Raw genomic sequence first — 14473 nt, forward strand, 5'->3', positions numbered from 1 at the left:
CTGAAGACATTCCTAGAACAACATTTAGAACTCATGAGGGTCATTATGAATTTTTGGTCATGCCTTTTGGCATTACCAATGCACCTTCTACATTTCAAGGTTTGGTGAATTCAATTTTCAAACCCTTCCTTAAAAATCTTGTGTTAGTATTTTTTTATGATATACTAATCTACAACAAGTCTTGGAAAGATCATGTTGAACATGTTGATAGGGTGCTCAAACTATTGAAGGAGAAACAATTATATGCAAAAGGCTCCAAATTTTCCTTTGGAGTACAAGAGGTGGAATATCTGGGTGATATCGTATCTCATGAAGGTGTTAAGGTAGACCCTAGAAAAATTAAAGCCATTAAGGAATGGAAAATCCCCACATCCATAAAGCATCTGTGAGGATTTCTCGGGTTGACAGGGTATTATTGCAAGTTTGTTAAGAATTATGGGAGAATAGCAGCACCTCTAACAACATTATTGAAGAAAGATGCATTTTCATGGACTCCAGAAGCAACAAAGGCCTTCGAACATCTTAAAGAGGCAATGTGCCAAGCACCAGTCTTAGCTACGCCGGACTTCATAAAAACCTTTATTGTGGAATGTGATGCTGCAGGAAATGGAATTGGTGTTGTTTTAATGCAAGATGAAAGACCCATTTCTTTCAAAAGTCGTCCAATCAAAGGAAAGTATTTACACAAAGCTATTTATGAGAAGGAAATGTTGGCAATGCTACATGCACTTAAGAAATGGTGACCCTACCTAATGGGAAAACACTTCAAGGTAAAAACAGATCATGATAGTCTTGAATACTTTTTAGAACAAAGATTATCCTCTGAAGAGCAACAAAAATGGGTCACAAAGATGTTGGGTTATGACTTTGAAATCATCTACAAAAAAGGGAAGAAAAATGTTGTGGCAGATGCACTCTCAAGAAAGGATGAGGATGTGGAAGCATTGTTGTGCGCCATTTCTATTATCCAACTAGATTGGATAAACGAAGCAAGGGCTGAATGGAAGAATGAAGAAGAAGTGTGGGTACTCATTCAAAAGATACAATAATATCCCAGTACATCTGATACATTTAGCTGGAAAAATGATTCGTTATGGTACAAAGATCGCTTATACCTATGTAAGAATTCCCAACTCAAACAAAATATTCTTATGGAATTGCACACTTCTCCCTTAGGAGGGCACTCATGATTTTTAAAAACTTACCACAGGGTTAAGAAGGAATTTTTTTGGGATGGCATTAAATTAGATATTCAAAAGTTTGTGGCAGAATGTTTGGTTTGCCAACAAAATAAAGTTGAAACAATTAAGACACCAGGTCTATTACAACCTTTATACATTCCAAGCCAACGTTGGGAGGAGGCTTCAATGAATTTTATCATAGGTTTACCCAAGTCCAAAGGAAAGAGTGTCATCATCATGGTAGCTGATAGACTTACCAAGTATGCACACTTTTGTGCATTATCGCATCCATTTAAAGCCACTACAATTTCTACTGCATTTATGGAAACAATTCAAAAGCTACATGGAAACCCAAAGATTATTGTAAGTGACAAAGATCCCATTTTCACTCGAAATTTTTGGACAAAACTATTTTCTTGTCTCAGTACTCAGTTAGCTCATAGCTCATCTTATCATCCTCAATCTGATGGGCAAACTGAGATAGTAAACAAATGTTTGGAAGGATATCTTCGTTGCTTTGTATCTGATAAACAAACATAATGGGTCAAATGGTTGCCTCTGGCTGAATGGTGGTATAACACTTCCTTCCATACTGCAGCAAAATGACCCTATTTATGGCACTTTATGGATATCATCCACCATCCATCACATCATATTTAAGAGAAAATTCTAAGGTTCAAGCAGTGGAACATCACATCGAGCATCAACAACAAGTTCTCCAAATTTTAAAGGATAACCTCACGTTGGCGCAGAATAGAATGAAACAACAGGTAGATCAACATCGCAGCGAAAGAAGTTTTGATGTAGGTGACTGGGTATTCATATAGCTACAACCATATAAACAAATTTCCCTCAAGCAAGCTAAGAAGGATAATAAATTATCACCAAATTATTATGGTCCGTACAAGGTGTTGCAAAATATTGGTACTATGGCATACAAATTGGAGCTTTCTGAGTGCACCCAGTTTTCCTCCAAAAACTTGTGAATGAACTCTTTGAACGCCGCAATGACTACGTGCGAAAAGATTATCGGTGCATTCTTAAGTCCAAAAAACATTACCGTATACTAAAAGCATCCCCAGTCAGTTGCGAAGGTTGTCTTACTCCTGTCTTCTGGCGTGAAATTTATCTGATGGCATCCAGAGAACCCATCAGTGAATGAATATGCTTCCTATCCGCCAACATTATCCAATACCTCATCTATGAATGGAGTTGGAAAGGGATCATGAACGCAAGCATCGTTCAACTTCTTGAGATCTATGCAAATCCTTATCTCATCCTTCTGCTTCTTTTCCTGAACTACCATTGCACTCACCCAATCGAATTCCTCCACTGGTTCAATAATAGTTGCTACCAACACCTTATCCAGCTCCAAGTGGACCTTTTCCTTGTACTTAGGATTAAGGCGATATGGCCTCTGCTTAACAGGCTTCGCATCTAGTTTCCACGTTATTTTCATCACTCCCAAATCGCCTATGATGCCTTTTAAGTCCAAAAACTTGGTGGGAAACAACTCCTAATATTCACAGAGAAATTTAGCGACCTTATCCACCATAGCAACATCCCAATAGTCCCCTATCTTCGCAAACTTCGGCTCCGACTTTGTTCCAATGTTCACTTGTCTAGTTTGCAGTGGCGTGGTGATATCTAGATTTTCTAGATGCGGTCCCTCAACTTCACGATGACCTTCTGCCTTTGGGATATTAATTTTCCTTAGATTCTTGTCTTCTTCTTCAGAAGTCACATTGTATCACTCCAGTGCATGGCGCAGCTGGGTGGTCCAATTTGGTTGAATCAAATCCAATGGATCCTGTGGTATTTTGAAAACTGTTGCCTTGACCTCTTGCAACGCTTCGTCAATAAATTCGAACCCATCTTCAAAGTTGAATGTCATTAAGAATCCATGTCTCAAAATATCCCATCCGTCAGTGTCATGGTGGAGCTTTGTTTCCAGGTACCAATTCATTGGTATTACATCCAAAGTGTGACAGAACAAATGCACCCACTCCGGTTGCGGCTCTGCTTCATAAGCATCAGTCCATTTTGCTAAGTGATCGCGCGGATCATTCCTTCCATCATATTTCTTCATCAACCGGACTTCTGGGCGACCAAACCACAACCTCATCATCCTTTGGTATTCACGCCATCCATCAAAATTTTCTTTATGCGTACCCCACCATCTTGCGGGCGTAGCGCGCAACGCCAAATCTAGTGCTTGGAAGCAATGCTTCTTAGGCACTTCCCTTTCAAATGCATCCAAAAATTTATCTACGTCAATTAAACCATCATAATAAGGCAAACTCCTTACCTCTAATGATACACAGCGCAGCGATTTAGTCATCATGTTACAGTGCAGCGTAGATACTTCATGCAACCTATTCTGCCAGTGTTCCAACTCCTCATCTGAATCTGATGTACAGGAACTTTCGCGGTCCCATGCAATGCGTCCATCTGTTGTCGGATTCACCCAATCTTGGTCTCGCGCTGTTATTTTGTAGATCTAGTCCAAATCATCGTCACTTTCATAATCACGGACCGGCTCAGTATAATGCAGTCCTTCTGCAAGGTCCAAAGGTACTACTACGCGGAGCGATTTCCTCTCAAATGACATTGTCCACTTCTTTAAATTGATCACCCCATTCATGTCAATAGCCCAGTCGATCCCAAGGAGTGCGGGGTATGGATTGTTGTCATCGACAATCTCTATCACTTCAAAATTAGCCAACGCGCTCGCGCCTTCAATGTCTATTGTCACTCCTTGCAATCTTCCCATGGGGATAATCTTCTGTTGATTTGCCATCCTTAATTGAATTAGAGACCACTGCAGCATAGGTCTCCTCAATCTCTCCCATGTTTTTTTAGGTAAAACATTCGCATCCGACCCCAAATCCATAATAACTTGATCCATTTCATACTCTCCTATTTGTGCAGTGAGCCTCATCTCACGCCCTATTCTTTCCTTATGCTTACCAATTTTTCTGACTACGCGAGGTCCTTCAGGAGCATTTTATTTTCCAGCACACTTATTTATTGATCCAGGTGGATATTGGTGGCCACCCACCAATTCCACATGGACCCCCACCATTTCTTCTTTCTGTTTTTCAGTTTCCTTAATTGTAGCACAATTTACTATTTTTAGCATTTTTTCAGGTTCTAAACTTCTGAAGTCGTTTTGAGGCCCTAAACGACGTCTTTTTGGAAATCTACCGCTAACGATTTTTTGTGTAAAATCTTCTTTTTTGTCATAGTCCTTGGAGAGATCTTTCTAACACGCTATCATGCGCGTCAAATAGAGATAATATGACCAAGTCGCGACCCCGGGAAGTTGGCTGTCCAACTCACCCCAACAAGGGCCATAAACTCTTTGTGTTACATCTCCTTGGATTAGGGTTTTGGTTGTTTAGGATTTGCTCTTATTGTTCAATAATAAAAAGGCCCCTGAGCATCATTGTAAGGCAGTTCATAGGCATGTAGCCACCACATCTCTTCTCAGAGATAAGCTACCATCGCCTTGGCTGGTTTATTTCCATTTCTGTTTGTAAGCATATTTCAGTATTTTACATTAATGAAATGAAGTACTATTTCCGCTGCATCTCTGTGTTTATGTTTATCTCTGTAATTTGTTGCATTCCTGTTTAAATCCAAATCATTTATCAACTCTTGTAATCCTTTGACAGCCTTGCTATCGCGTAGCAACTTCATGCAAGTTTCCAAAAAGGTAGTGAGCATGGATGGGTCCATTTCTTTAGATTGCTTATCTTGACTTTCTGAGGTAGAATCCTCAGTGAAGCTTTTCTTCGCTTCCATGAAGGTTTCCCTCACGTGCTACAAATCAAACCAAACTTCTTTTTCTTGAGCCTTGCGAACCCATTCACTCTCTTTAGATTGCTTTCCCTTATCCTCGTCGGTCTTCATTCCACTTCACAGCATGATATTCACATTAGGATCCTCTTCGTGGGGTTTAACCCTCATCATCTGCAAGTTCTGGGTAGGATGCTAAGGCTGCATCCCCTTTTCCCGCATCTTAGCTATTAATGCAGGGCAATCTTTTGTCGCGTGGTGAAACTGAGTACAATATCATCATGACAGGTGCATTGGGTTCGTACACTCTCATGTGTAGTGTCATGGCACTCCACAATTGTAGCAAATAACTTCTCCCTAACCTCTCGCAGGTCCTCCTCCACCTCGGCCTCATTCGCACCCCTGAGTCATCCTTGCTCTCCCCCATCACCTTGATCCTGAGGCTGAGTTCCTGTCTGTATTCGATACGCAGGCGTTCTCTCCATCATTAACTCATAGCTATAGCAGTTGCACTCATCGTGACCCACCGATTTGCAGAAGTTGCAAAAGAGTTGTTGCGGTGTCTTTACAAATTTCTACAGCAAGTGGCAATTGTCTATTACATGTTTTCCAGCTACCTGACAGATAGCGCACCACAGCGCGAGCCTTGTACTTGGCCCTACTTGAGTTTCCGGCCTCAAAGGCATCGACCCTCCTCTTGCAACATGATTTTCAAAGATAGGGCGGTGATCTTTATCATGCCCCTAACTCTTACATTTCAGACACCAGACTTCTTCGCGCACCTCTGGCCGAGCCGCTCTATCTTTCTTCAGACTTTGGAACTCTAAGCAAAGACTCTGCAGCTCCACGTGAGCTGCTGAACTCCCAAAGCAGCATCTTGAATCGGTGTCTCATTCAATCTCATCGCAATCTCCAGGGCTTCCGTCTAGGTCCCAATCTTTTGCTGTGATAAAGCAACCCTTAAGTGAGGCAAGAGCGAAGCTACAAACCATTCGCAGCGTTGTCCATCTATAAGATTCTTGTTAGCTTCGCAGATCTTGCATTTCAATCTCTGATTTAGCTCCCAGGGTGTTTCGCCATGCCTCATCATGATTTCCTTGTATCCAACAATTGATTTCGCTTCAGACTTGGGCCTATTGAATTCCTTATTTAGCACAGTTTGAATGTCTACCAACATGGTCGTTGGGTTAATAGTGTAGTACTTAATGTACCACGTTAGTGCGCTATCCTGTAAAGCATTAACCAACATTTCTTTCTTCATCTGATCATCTGTAATATTCTGTTCCGTCCACATGGCCTTTGCAACGAACCAAAACTAGTCCGAGTCCTCATTTCCCAGGCCCTTGAAAACGGGAAACTTCACTGCATTTTCCATATTGAACGATGGTGGAGGTGGTGGTGGTGTGGGCGAAGGTGTATGTTGTGGAGGTGAAGATGGAGGTGGTGTGGGCGGATGGGGTATTCGCAGGAACCCTTGCCTTATTAACTGGACAGCGCTCTGCGGTGAAGCCTGTGCTTCTCCTTCATCATCACTCAGAGGAGGCTCAATCAGCGGGCTATATTCAGGGCTTATTCTCCCTCTATCCCTGAATAACTTTCCACTTCGCATAGCTCCAAACATCAAGGTAATTGCATAACCCACTTTTCACACAAGAAAATTTTAATCCAAGTATTCAAAGATCTTAAATACTTACCTCGCGGTCCCTTGAAGAAGTGTCGCTCTGCTTCACTGTAGCTGACCGAGGTATCGACCGTGAATTCTGTCACAAATCCTCCTATGACATGATCAAGCTAGTGATCGATAGTGCGCGCAATCTTACCTTCAGAGGCTTCCAATCTCCACACTAGGTCTGGGGTCCACACTATTGGACCGTCAATCCTCCACCTTCCCTGGTCGTACACCAATTTAGCGATCCACTCGTATAGCTCGATCGGGAAGGAACAAAAGAAAATTTCGTGTATCTCTGTGTACAGATACCTGTCCAACCACTGTTCTTTCGTCAATCGTGGATTTCTATTTTCTTGCGCCGTGAATTCATGGATCTTTCTATCTAACCACTCCTCAATTTCTTTCTTTGTTGGATTCTAGTGATGCGACATCACACATCTCTTTATGCAAATCCTGGTCCCCGACAACAGAACCATTTTTTGGCTTAGTGGGTCCAACTCAGGTTTAGAGTTAAGTTTTCCAAACAAATCCCTACACTACTGGCCCTTTCAGCATCAACCCACGGAGCGCAGACTGAAGTCTCACCTGAAGCAGTATGGGGGGATGTTGGAACCAAGTTTCCACACCCAGAGATGAGCGTGATGTCGTTTTATGCCCTAAACTTGCCTTCGTGTAGATCGATAAGCCTTTAGGGCTTATCGATATAACTTCCCTTAATCATATTCTATACCTCCGTGAACGTTCACGATTGTCTTTCGCGGACCCTAAACAGGTGAATCAACCACTTACGCGCCTCTGTGATTACTCCTAACTTCGTATTTACCCAGATCGGCTTAAGTGTTCAATAACTTTAACATGCAACAAGATATTCTTCGTGTAAACAGTTATTATTACTTGCATTCATATGACAATGTAAATCATGTAAAATTGTGCATCAATATAGTATTAGTTCATAAACCCATCATTCATCATAGCATAAAAGTGCATTCATTCATAACAGAAATAGATAGACAAAACATAGGAAATGTTGTAATAAATTCTTTATTAATACTTCAGTTCTTCTTACAGACTCAAGACTTCCCTGCGCACTCAGTTACAGGGGTCTATGCACTCAACTGTGGACTCTACTCTAGGCCTCTGCGCACACAGCTACAGAGCCTCTCTTCTACTCTAAGACTTCTTCGCTCTTCCTTCTATTGACCCATTACATTCATCTTAATTCTTTGTTACTTGCCTTATACTCTCTAAGACTCTCCTACTTATACAATCCCATGGTCCGCAAACCATGGGTAGATCTATAAACCTGACACAACTTACATAAAAAAAACCCTTTGTGATACTTTATTATCTACGCGCTCCGTGACCACAGCTTGTGGAGACTTTGCATTCTTTACAACAAAACTTGGGTTTTTTGCCCCAAAATTGACCCTAGGGGACCCTGTCCCAACAGTACCTGTATCCCACTGCACTAACCAAGATTCTGCATGCAATTCCTTACTCAAACCACGTGTATCCACCAAGTCAAGACTAGCATAGCCAGAATTAGATCTAGGGTCAATAAACATAGAAATAACTTGATCATAGATTTTACCATCCATCTCAATGATAGATGTCGGGTGCTATGCATTTCTGTTGTCCAAAACGGCATAAATACGAGGAATACTCTACCCAACATCCCCAACAGTCTGTGCCTCCTGTGCATTGTATATCTTAGGCCTACCACCTTGGTTCTGCGGATAATCTTTCCTGAGGTGTTCCTCACCACATGCCCAACACTCCAAATGTCCATTACCATTGCCTTTATATTGTTATTGTGATCCATGTTCCTGTCTAACTGCATTAAACTTCTTTTGAGATGCCACATTTTCTTTCTCCTCTGCATTTTGAGGCCTTTCTCTCTTAGGCTACCATTTACCTTTACCTTTGTCTTTCCCTTTCCATCCTCTGAGATTCATTCTTACGCTTTGATTGTTCATAGCAATGCTTCAATTTCCCAATAACTTCCTTAAGTGAACGAGGCTCATCATACTCAATTCGATCTCTAAATGTTAATGGAAAACCACTGACAAATTGTTGAACTTTAGCCTTCTCATCTATAAGATATGGTACATACCTCAATAGCTCTAGAAACTTGGTCGTGTACTCTTCATCTGTCATTGGTCCCATCTTTAGCTCATAGAATTCTTTGGCCGTGTTGTCGTAGTACCTTTCCAACAAGTACTTCTTCCTGAAAATCCTCTTGAACTCCCGCCAACTCAAGTCATCCATCCTGATGTACCAAATGTTTGCTTTACCTTTCAAGCTGAGGATAGCAATTTTGGCCTTCATATCATCTATGTACTCATGCAACTCAAAGAATTTTTTCATCCCAAGTATTCAAGCCTCTACATCTTTTGGCTTCTTCACATCTCCATCAAAAGTAGGTGGCTTTTCTTTCTTAAATTCATCTGACAAGTATCCCCTATCACTCCTCTTGTAAGGATGATAACGATGATGATCATGATGCCTGTTAGAACCAGAACTAGAATAGTACCTGTATTCATCACCCCTTCTATTCGAATTGTCCAATAGCCTACCATCTCTCACTGTGTCATCTGTATCTGACCTGTGTCTATCCGGAGACCTACTACCATATGCCCCATTAGTTCTTTTCTCTTGTCCATGGATGATCTGAAGTGGCCCTTGTCACTGCACTTTTGACAAACTTTGAAGGAGTATTGCATTAACCTCTTCTTATTTCTCTTGTATCTATATGATCATGTCATTGTCTACCTTACAAATTCTTATTTCTTCCTTCAAGCTTCTCATTGTTTCTTCCAAATTAGAAGAGTGCCCACCACGTTGCTCATCTGATTCATAGGGAGAGTATTTATAGTCTACCATCTTTCTATTCATTTTGACCTTTTCCCTCTGAGGCATAATATGTCAAATAAACCAAATCATAACAAACCAACGTACCTTAGTATAATCTGGGGAGGATACCTCATCTGCAAGATCATCTAAATCAGTGTGACACATGTATAACATAATCATAGCAACATATAGACATATACAAATAAGTGCACCAACTCGTCAACATCATTCTAGCTAGAATACAGTCATCAATGCATGACCATATCGACTACACATACCATGACCTCATGCATGACAACAACCATTACGCAATTGTACACATGGACACATGCAAAGATCAACATTCATAAGCAATGCGTAATTAACCACAAACATGAATGAACGCAAGTAATCAAGCATAAGTGAACAATACTTGTTACCAAACCTACAAGAATGATACATGTAACCAAACATACAAGAATGTAATTGTATGAGAATGTAACCAAGCATACAAAATGATACATGTAAGCAACATATAACAACATGTAACCAGTCATACACTCATGACAATGCACTCCACAATGCAAACATCAACTTCCACGTGGCGGCATCACTACAACCATGATCAACATCATGCAAATGCAACAAACACATGGAATGCAAGCGTAAGAGACACACATGAAACTGACATGCATGCATGACCAACACACGACCCATCCAATCTGAGGGGTGAGCCATGCTCTGATACCACTATGTAACACCCTCCTCCCACATCTACTGAAGTAACCAACAAACTGGGGTAAACATGCGACGAGAGGCTACTATGGTTGGATTTGACCTCCTATGTGACCTTAAGGAAATGGAATTAATGAAAACACAACAAAAATACCTTCCACATTGGCTATAAGATCCCTGAGAACCATGCCAACACTTTAGATAACTTGCCCCTGTGTCCAACTGAAACTTATGATCACTTTCTCTTTGTATGCTCTCATGCTATGGGCATGCCAGGGTCCAGGGACCTCTGGACTCTCTCACAGACCTACATGCCATCGTCCAGGGACCTCTGGATGCTCTCACAGACTTGCATGTCAGCGTTTAGGGACTAATTTGTCCATTTATGTGCCAACATCCCCTATATTTGAGCCACTTTTTCTGGCCCAAATCCTAGGTCACTGCCCAGAATAGAATGATATCTTAAGAGCAGTAAAATAATAGGGAAATGATGAAGTAGAATCAATGAGTTAAACAAGCCTGTAACCAGACCCCTACTAGCCATGACAGGAATTTCATCAAACATATTACAAACATATAATCTACAGGTGTAAACAACAGAATTAAGCATAAGGATCTCATACTTATCTGAGAATCGCTAAGAACCATTTTTCCCTCATGTATTTTGTTTCATTATCATCTATTAGGTCATAGATACATTTTCCATTCATTTACAAGTAAAAACATACTAAGATCCATACATAGATGTTGTCATAAAACATACATATAACCAGCATAGTAACAACAGAAATACCATAAATATATCAGCCATAAAATCCACATATAAACCAGTACATTTACACATGAAAACCAAGGGAATTAATTTCTCATTAATGAATGCAAAAACCAACCGGAGATGGGACTACCACGTTCCACCCAACCATAGATTGGCTGAGCCAAATCTCTCTTCAGCCAATCACCCTCGTTCCATATTCCAAGCATGAATGTGGGACACATAACCAAACAAAAAGAACCAAACAAGCATGGATTCTACTAGTGTTCTCCACCTACACCGTGAGGAATTTGAATGCCTCCTAGTCTCTTAGGCTTTACCGTAATCCACAATCTAATCCAGGGATCACTAGGTCCTACATCGAGACCCACTCTCTAGCTTTACTATACATACCATCATGGGACTACTAGGCCCAACAGAGAGAAATCCACTCTTGGATTTACCGTATATCCCGCCATTCATCGACAATGATCCTTAGGCCCACCGAGGCACACAATCTTGGCTTTGCCACAACCCACAGTTTGCCTCAATGGTTACTAGGCTAGTGGCTTTACTGTGGTCCACATTCTAGTTTAGGGACCACTAGGCCATGTGTTTGTAATTTCATACATCCACCTCACTTAGCTTCGAATCCATCCGATAATCCAGCTCAACCAAAGTACGAGAACCCATCTCACAAGGTTATCATGGAATGGCAAGGCTAGGTTGAAAACGTTGTCACATCTGGGAAAACCCATGCCATGACAAAAAACAACCACATGCAACACCATTCATGCAAAATCTAGAAAGCAAAATACACATGAAAATAGATACCTGCAAAGAATCTTGTTGTAGCTGCTTGATCCTTCCTTTCCTTGCTTTATCTTTTCTTCCTCTTGCCTTCTTTGCCTTTCTTGCTCCAACACCAAAGTGATCCAAGAAAAAACTAATTGTCCAAGAGTGAGAGAGAGAGAGAGAGAGAATAATGAGAGAGCTCCAAAACTGAACTGACAAAAGGTTACTAACTTATGCTTAGAAGCCTTTTTATTAATGAGGCCTCTATTTTCTTCATTTTCCATTATTTTCCTTCAATTTCCTCCTCACATGCAACATGTGACCTTTCATATCCCTTTTCTCCTAATTTCTATTATTTTCATAAATAAATGTGCCAAAATGCCATTTTGCCTTTCCAAAGCCTTAGCCATTGCCCTTGCCAATTTCCTTAGCCATAATAAACCAAATGAACACCCCCTAAGATGTCTTGCCCAACATTCAGCTTGGAATAAGTGTCCCATCAACTATGGTTATTATTTTTAGCTTATATTACATGGAATTTTTGCCAAGGTTGTTACACTAACCAACAATGAATGGTAGCTATAGTTGATAATTTACATGCAGGGGATTAAAACAAGAATGTGTTGCCAAAGTTTTTAGATTCAGTTTATAATGAAATTATGTCCATAGCAGGTCATATCTATTATCTAAATTCAATATTCTATGTTTGATAGCATTTTATTGTGTCTTTTAGTAGTTCATTACATGGTTTTTTCTTACTGTGAATTGGGTTGTTGGTTGAAACTTAGATGTGTATAAAATGGTGCACACTAAATGTTTGAAGTAATTCCTCAATAGTTGTAGTTCATTTTATGTATTTTTTTGGTACAATTTTTTTGAAAAATAATTGATAGAAAGTCTTAATGGTTGAAGCATTCAGGGCTACCATGAGTTTGTAAAATTGTAACAGTGGTTGCAATAAGTTTGTCAAATTATGTCAAGGGAAGTAGCTTTGTAGGTTGTACAATGTTCAATTAAGTATAGGTATCAAGAACTCATATGGTGGTTTGTAAATTTGATGAAAAGACTATATTAGCATAAATATGGGTTTTCTTTCTCCATGTACAGTTGTAGATGAAGTTTGCATACTAAGTGTTTGACAAAAGTGGTAAATGAGAAAGTAGGGATCCATTTTTTTTTAAAGAATCGCATCCCTGGGCATTTTTTATGCGATTCAGCTCAACATCAGGGGGTATCCATACCATAAGGCCATGTAACCCCCACTTTGATTCCAAAAAACATGTTTTCAGACTCCAATTTTGCAATCTAGTCAATTTTGCAAAATTGTTGTTGCTTTGTATGGACCGCCTGTTGTTGGTTTTGCAGTAATCTTACCATCTATGATATAACAGTTGATTTATATTGAGGATACCAATATGATTCATGCTCTTGAAACTATTGTTTAATGTCTCAATGGTTGATACTCAGATAGTTCAACATTTTGATGACAAATTATTTCATGTCTGCTAACTATTTGTCAAAAATCCCAAATGGTTGTAGCTTACATGGTTGCATGCTATTTGTAAAATTTCCCCAACATATGTAAGTCTTTTGTGTCATTAAATCCTTTGTAAAAATGCATTAATGAAGATGGCTCGCAATTTTACTTATGTATTAAGTTCAATTCAAGAATTATTGGCATTACTGTGAGACAATGAAAAATGAGGTTATGTAATCTTATATTCATGTTAGCTAATTGTTGTGAAATTTCCTTAAGGGATTATGGTTGTCAAGTGTTTGACAAAATGCCTCAATGGTTATACATTGCATGCTTGCAAACTATTTGTTAAAATGCCTCAATGGTTGTACATTGCATGCTTGCAAATTATTTGTCATAATGCCTCAATGGTTGTAGCTAATTACATTTATGAATTGTTTGTAAAAATGCCTAAGTGAAATTAGGATTTGTAACCAAGGTGTTTCTGGAAATGTCTCAATGAATATGTGTGATAATTCTATTGAGTTAAAATTCATGCTGATGAAGTCAAATTTGGGTAAGTGAATTGTTGTAATGTTAGCTTACATATGAATTCATAATTATTGGATACCAATCCTATAGAAGTTGAATTCTCATTTTAAGCAAAGAATTCATAGGCATGTTATTTAGAATAAAATCAAATTAGTCGCTCTTGAACACATTTAATTGCAACAGAATTAACAATTAGCTTGTTGGAAATTATGGTTTGTAAAGTTTGATATTTATTCATCATACTAAAGAATATTTCTTTTAAATGTGATTTTTGAGCTTCAGAAGAAAGTATTATGGTTGTAAGCTTTGGACATTGATGAAACCATTATCCTTGTAGCTTTGATGAGAAGATTAAAATTACCATGGGTTAGTTAGTAGAATTTAGTGTGTAGTGTAAATGATACCAATGAGAAAAGATGGCCCTGCATTAACTTTATACTTAATATATATATATATATATATATATATATATATCACATTTTGAGTCTTAGTGTTCAATATTTCTCTATGATATTGATGGTTCGTAAGGTGGGACCTTACACATACTCTATCTCTCACCTTGAATGACTTCTCATTTTAGTGTTGATCTTCTCTAGCCTTGTATTTTGCCTATCATTTATGCAGCGTCTCTTTTACTTGTATATAGATTTTCCTGACCTTGTCCATAATATTTTCAACTCTTAAGGCATCCCCTATAAGAT

The sequence above is a fragment of the Pinus tabuliformis genome, chromosome 5_2 (genome assembly GCF_031772625.1).
Source record: "Pinus tabuliformis cultivar Carrire ecotype Pingquan chromosome 5_2, CPIR1, whole genome shotgun sequence".
Classification (NCBI taxonomy): domain Eukaryota; kingdom Viridiplantae; phylum Streptophyta; class Pinopsida; order Pinales; family Pinaceae; genus Pinus; species Pinus tabuliformis.